The sequence below is a fragment of the Muntiacus reevesi genome, chromosome X, assembly GCF_963930625.1.
Source record: "Muntiacus reevesi chromosome X, mMunRee1.1, whole genome shotgun sequence".
Lineage (NCBI taxonomy): Eukaryota > Metazoa > Chordata > Mammalia > Artiodactyla > Cervidae > Muntiacus > Muntiacus reevesi.
This window is the reverse complement of record NC_089271.1, coordinates 21,910,695-21,917,128: the sequence shown is the minus strand read 5'-3', so window position 1 is coordinate 21,917,128 and position 6,434 is coordinate 21,910,695. Positions and strand designations below refer to the sequence as shown.

General features: G+C 43.6%; 1 protein-coding gene across 2 annotated transcripts in view; it reads left to right on the top strand.

Moving 5' to 3' along the window:
* Window positions 1–458: 458 nt before the first annotated feature.
* Window positions 459–6,434, top strand: part of KLHL15 (kelch like family member 15) — a 33,480-nt gene continuing 27,504 nt past the window's right edge. The window contains exons 1-2 of one of the 2 annotated variants that reach the window (XM_065915848.1): window positions 459–475; window positions 1,039–1,238. The gene's annotated coding sequence lies outside the window, so the exon portion shown is untranslated. Of the gene's footprint in view, window positions 476–826; window positions 1,239–6,434 lie in introns of those variants that run through there. The other variant, XM_065915849.1, reaches the window with a different exon arrangement.

Genomic DNA, 6,434 nt, shown 5'->3' with positions numbered 1-6,434 from the left:
TTGCCTTGAAAACAATGATGTCATTTGGCGCAGATGTAGTCACGTTTATAACACAGGTAGATACCGCAAAGCACCCTCCATATCATCCCCGAGTCCCCCACCCCCACCGTGTGCAAGATGCAAAAAGGCATTTTCCGGGTTTCCTAACCCTCAACTTGTGGACGGTGGGCGCACCACAGTGGCTCGAGCCCACCGCTCATGCAAGTGAAGTGGCACCGCGGCGAGGTTAGTGGGACACTGCCGACAGTTCGCAGCCCCGACGGCGAAGTCGCGTTGGGCCGGGCCCACGGCCTCAGCGCTGACCGCTTTATTCCCTCCATGAGGCCCGCTGGCGCGGCGGGTAGAACGTGGGGCCCCGCGGGCGTGGGACAGCCCTGCCCCCATCCCACTCCCACACCCGCTCCCGCTCCCGCGGCGCCGGAAGTGACGCGCGCTGGCTGAAAGATGGCGGCATTGGCGCTCGACCAGGGGGAAGGTAAACACCCTCCAGGCCGCTGCCCGCGCGCGGGCCCCCTCGAGGCGCCGGCGGGGGCCGAGGGTGCCTCCCGGGCCTGCGTTCCAACTCTCGGCTCCCCACCCTTCGACCGCCCTACCCGCGTGGCAGGCTTCCGCGTTGTACGACGGCGCACGGGGCCCCCTGCCGGCGGGCCCCGCCTCCCTGGGCGGGCCCCGGGCGGCTCCCGCGGCCCGCAGGGGGCGCGCGGCCCGGAGCGGCCCCTGGCTCGTGGCCCCGCAAGCTCCTCCCTTTTCCCGCCCCTTTCCCGCCTTCCTCCACCCCCGGCGTGGGTGATCCTGAGGCTCCGCGCGCTCTGGGGCAGAAGCCCGGAGACGCCGTCGTCGACGTCTTCGCCGCCGGTGCTTCTGCTAACCGCGGCCCCCCAGCCCCTCTCTCCGCCCGAGGCCCCGCGTCGGCCCTCCCGCTGAACCCCACCGGGCGCTGCGAAGCCCCTGGCGTTGGCAAGGCCGGCCCCGGCCCCGACGCCGCTCCGCCTCGCCCGACTGTCTTGAATCTCTCCTCAGTGCTGTCTTCTTTCCCAGGACTGGTTTCGTGGGGGCCGCAGGCGCGCAGTCTCGCCCCCCGCCAGAGCGGCCCGGCTCGGCCCGGGAGCGGCTTCTTGTAGACGTTCGAGGAGCCTGCCGAGTGCCGTCCCGGCGCCCGACCGCCCACCGTCCGGCCCGTTGGCCCGCTTCTTCCTGATGCAGACTGCCGTCCACTAGAGGCTGGACAGACCCCCGAGGTGCGTAGCCGCCCCTGGCCCTCCGGCCTGCGGGAGCCCGGGCTTCGTCCGCGGCTCCGCGCTAGGCTCGGATTCGGTAGCCCCTCTGCACTGACCCCAGTCGCACATTTGGTTGACGCCGGGATCTAATTTGTCTTTGAGTTTACTTAGATTGTTTAAAATCTTATTTTTTTTCCCAAGGAGAAAAAAAAAAAGGAAGAAGCATAATTCAGCCATTTTTTGCAGCACACAGCTGCAGGTACCATGATTATTTTCTCCCTATCCTGCTCCTTCCCTTTAAAAATGCTATTTTTGCCTGAAATAGAACTATGCGAAATGCGAGGCATAAAACGCGGAATCAGAAGGTCTGGGTTCGACTAGGTGACTCTGAGAAAATAGCTTACCGAACCTCGGTTTCTTATCTATGAAATCGAGTCGGTAATAGCCACATCACAGGGTAGTGAGGACTGTATGAGGTCATATATGTGAAAATAATCCGTAGCTGTTAAGTGTTGTGAAAATGCAAGGCAATTTTTAAAGTAACCTTTGCCAGAGTGGTTAATGTTGTAGTGGCTAACTGTTGCTGCCTCTTTTTTCCTATATTATAAGTATAAGCGATAAGGACGGAAATTAGTAAAGCACTGCTCTGAATCGATTAGATATAGTCACGTTGCTTGGCCTTCTTCCTCCGAAATGCTAACTGCTTATTTAAATAACGGTATTCTTTAATTCAAATTTAACGTTTCTGAGGTGCTTTGCTTTTCATTTTTCTAGGCCGCTTATGCCCTTTTGCTTACTCGGAATATTAAACACCTTGCATTTGTTGAGTCTTTTCTATTTTTCGAATTTACATTTTTCTTTTCAAGATTAATATTTTGATAAAATTGTCATTTGGAAAATGCTGTTAAGATATATACCTTAATTTTTATTGCTTATTTTTCATATCTAGGAAACAAGATGCCTGAATATCTCTACTAATTTGAAAATTGTTTTTGGAGAGCTTATACATGCAATTCGGATTTCTGTAACTAATAGATCTAGATATGTATAGAAAAATCTCAGCTTTTTGACACTTAATGTAGTGTTTATGTAATTTAATTCTTTTTTTATTCATCACCACACTTAGTTGGTGCTTAGAATCAGTTTTTCTATGGTAAGGGATGTTAATTTGCACTTTTTATTGCTGATTAGCTTGGGGGGGATAATGAAATACATAAGCCATAAATACTTGTGGGTTGAAAATCGGAATTTTTTATCAAAATTTATAATATATGTGTGTAACAGTATGGGATCATTCTTATTTGACACATTAAAAATATATGGTCTGGCTTTTTAAAATGGGTCATAAAAAGTGAAAGAGAAGCTTTTTAAAATATACAGTTTTAGCTAATAAATGGGTTTTCTGAGTTTTTTTTTTCTGGAATGTTTTATTAAATTTATATTCCAGACCGATTGTCTTTCTGAATATGCTTTTGTTTTTTTAAAAAAGGCAGTATAATACAAGGCGGCAGGATTAAATTAGCAAAAGGAAGAGCCTACTTTCATGTGCTAGCTTTTATACGTTGGACTTACTGCTTGTCCTGAAGATAAAATTTTGGCAAATCATTGCTTTATTGGGAATTTCAAAGTTTGGCCATCTCTTTGCCTTGATCTGTGTTACCTGGGGCTAAAATTTTGGAACCAGGACTGGTGTGGCTTCATGGTTGTCCAGAAGAACCCCAAACTTGGTTTAATAATCAGTGCGTAAAACTGGTATTGTACAATATAAAGGTGAACAGTAAAATTCATGATGATAATGTAAATTTCTGATTTATCTTTACTTAGAATGCTTTAAACAGCAAATTAGAAGAACACCATGATATGTCGAGAGAGACCTCAGAAGAACGGAGAAAACTTTATACTTTAGTACTTCTTTAAAAAATAATTTAGTACCTTTAATGACACTTTTTTCCAGCTTTTGAACAAGGGGTCCCGCGTTTTCATTTTGCCTTGGGCTCCCCAAATTGTGTAGCAAGTCAGTTGTCAAATTTGCCTTTTCCTATTTTAAATGTTTTGAGAGTGAAAAACGTAAACTGTGAGGAGAATGAATCTGTAGCTTAGGAGGGGTTGGATTAATTTATTAGAATATATTCCCTTTGAATTGGAATGCTGTAGTCCGCATGGGCTTCCCTGATAGCTCAGTTGGTAAAGAATTCGCCTGCAATGCAGGAGACCCCGGTTAGATTCCTGGGTGGGGAAGATTCGCTGGAGAAGGGATAGGCTACCCGTTCCAGTGTTCTTGGGCTTCCATTGTGGCTCAGCTGGTAAAGAATCCGCCTGCAATGCGGAAGACTTAGGTACGATCCTTGGGTTTGGAAAATCCCCTGGAGAAGGGAAAGGCTACCCACTCGAGTATTCTGGCCTGGAGAAATCAGTCCATGGGGTCGCAGAGAGTCAGATGCGAGTGATCAACTTTCACTTTCAGTCCGTGTGGACTCCCCCCCCCCCCCCCCACCTGATTTTTAAGAAATTTTCATCATGCCACACTGCATGTGGAATCCTAGTTCTCAGACCAGGGATCGAACCTGCACCCCCTGCATTGGAAGCGTGGAGTCTTAACCAGTGCGCCTCCAGGGAAGTCCTGATGTGGTGTTTTTTGTTGTTGTTGGTTTTTACTGAAGCGACATGAAAGGCAGTTATTGGTGAAAGATTGCAGGATAGTGGTTAAACTCCAAGGCTCTGAAGTCAGACTGGCCCCATCTTATTAGGTATCATAGCCTTGGGCAAGTTACTTAACCTCCATGAGTTTTGATTTTTCTCATCTCTAAATCAGGGATGGTTACAGAACATGGAGGGTTGTGAGAGTTAAACTTATCTATTCATCCTACAGGTATTTATTAAGCACTTCTTATGTGCCAAGCAGCGTTCCTAGAAAGGTTCTGGGAATACAACAGTGAATACAAAACAAAAAAAAGAAAAGAAACAACAGAAAAATAAACTGAATAAGAAATATAGCCTGTATCTCATTTACTATACTGTGTAGAAAAATAAAACAGAAAAGGAAAGGGAAGATTTTCTGTTGCATAGGGTGGGTGAATGGTTTTCTCTTTTAAAGAGGGGTTGCAGGGAGATGCCTCACCAAGATAAAACACTGGAGTAAAGACCTAAAGGGAGCCATGTATGTTGGGATTAATGATACAGTCAGAGGGAATGCCAATTTTCGGGGCTTTAAGGTGGGTATGTGACTGGTTTTCAAGAAGCAGCAAAGAGGCTGGTGTGTCTGGGACAGGGTGAGCAAGGGGCAGGAATTAGGAGATAATTATTATTTATTATTGCTGTTCTAGGAGTCACTGGAGAAACTCTGATAGTTCATCTTTGTCATGTGTATGTGTGTGTACACATATACATACACATACATACATACTGCTGCTGGTCTGAAAGTGGGAGGCCTTTTCAGAATTAAAAATTTTAACTTTGGAATAAAGAAACTAGAAAAGGCAAGATATTTCCGCAGACTTTCTGTTTTTAATATAAGCCCTTTAAAATTCATCTGGCTGAATCATTGAAGCAGATAGAAACGAATAGAAGATTTATTCTTTGTCTCTGATAAGATCATTGAATTTAGTTAATGATTCTGCATCACTTTAAAAGATTTACAGGAAATCCGTATCATAACATCAAGACCTTCTAGAAGGTTCAGTTTAGTTGTTTACTTCTTGTGTAAAACTAAGATGTTAACTTTATAGTATTGACGATTTCATGTTAGAAAGTAACTTAGAAGATTTGGGGTTTTATTCCCCAGTAGAGGCTTTTCCTAGAATTCTCACTGGATCCAATCTCTAAAGGCTAGGGAAGCTGTTTTCCATGACATCACTCTTGGACTACTTTTACTTGTGAGGAATAAGCAGAGGAGCATTAAATTAAAATCTTCTGATGAAAAAATAGCATTGAAACAGGAGTGGTTTTTTTTTTTCTCATAAGGGTTCTTTTTATTATAGGATGACTAAATGCTAAACATACCTGAAAAATGAAGTAATTTAGATAAAAGATGCCAACTGGGAGGCTGGAGGACCCAGAGCCTTCCTAAAAGCTTAGTTAAATGGTCATTGGCAGTTTGGTACTGAGTTTTAAAAACATTTTGATGGACAAGAAAGAATTTCCAGTACTAAACAAATTAGTTAACTTACACAGCCTTTTGTCTAATATTAGACTTAATTGTTTGTCAATTTGAGCAGTATATCTCAGGGTAAAAGGGCTACAAATAGAGCTAATAAAGTTGGTCTGTTTTTGAATTTTTCTTTCCTTTTAGATTAAGTTGGTCACTTTGAAGTTGTTGAATAAAAGATTTTTACTTTATAAAGAAATTGTGAGGAATTTTATGACTCGGAAATTAATTCTATTTTTATCTGTAGTAGGCTTTGCATTTTCTTTTTAGTATGCAAGTATGGCATTTTCTACATAGGGTTTAACACTGGTAGGCTAACAGTTTGAGAATGAAGGTAATATGAAATAATTTCAAATTTTCACTGAAGATATGTATATCAACCTCTGAGAATCTAGCTTTGGTATTGAATAAATTAGGGATTTGTATGAATTTTCAAGCAGCTGTGGGGATAGTGTAAAAGCATTAAATTATTGCTTATGGCATAAACATGAAGGTTAGTTAATTTTGAAACATCTCTACTTGCCTAGAATTTTGCTTTCCAATCAGAATGACAGCCTTCTAGCTGAAAAGGAAGCATTTAATTTCTTTGCCTTTTATTTCCTGTCTAGTTTTACCCCCACCAGACTTGCTTTACTCGTCACTAGAGAGTTTGAACTGTTAGAAATTTCTGTGGTATAAATAGCAGTAATGGTCTTTCAGAGCAGAGGTAGGAAGAGGTTGCTTTGTGTGTGTGTGTTTGTGTGTGTGTTGTCATTTATCTCTTGTACAGTCAGTGGTACTTAATTTTTTGGTCTTAGAACGTCATTATATTCTTAAAATTTATTGGAATCTCAAAGAGCTTTTGTTTATGTGGGTTGTATCTATTTATACTGAGCATTTTAGAAATTAAAACTGGGAAGTTTAAAAAATACTTAAAATGAATTTAAAATCCCATTACTTGTTAATTCTAAATTTTTTTTTCTGGCTTCACCAGGGCTTGTGGGATCTTAGTTCCTGAGGCCCCCCTCCCCCCGCCCCCCGCATTGGGAGCTCAGAGTCTTAACCACTAGACCACCAGGGAAGTTCCTAAATAG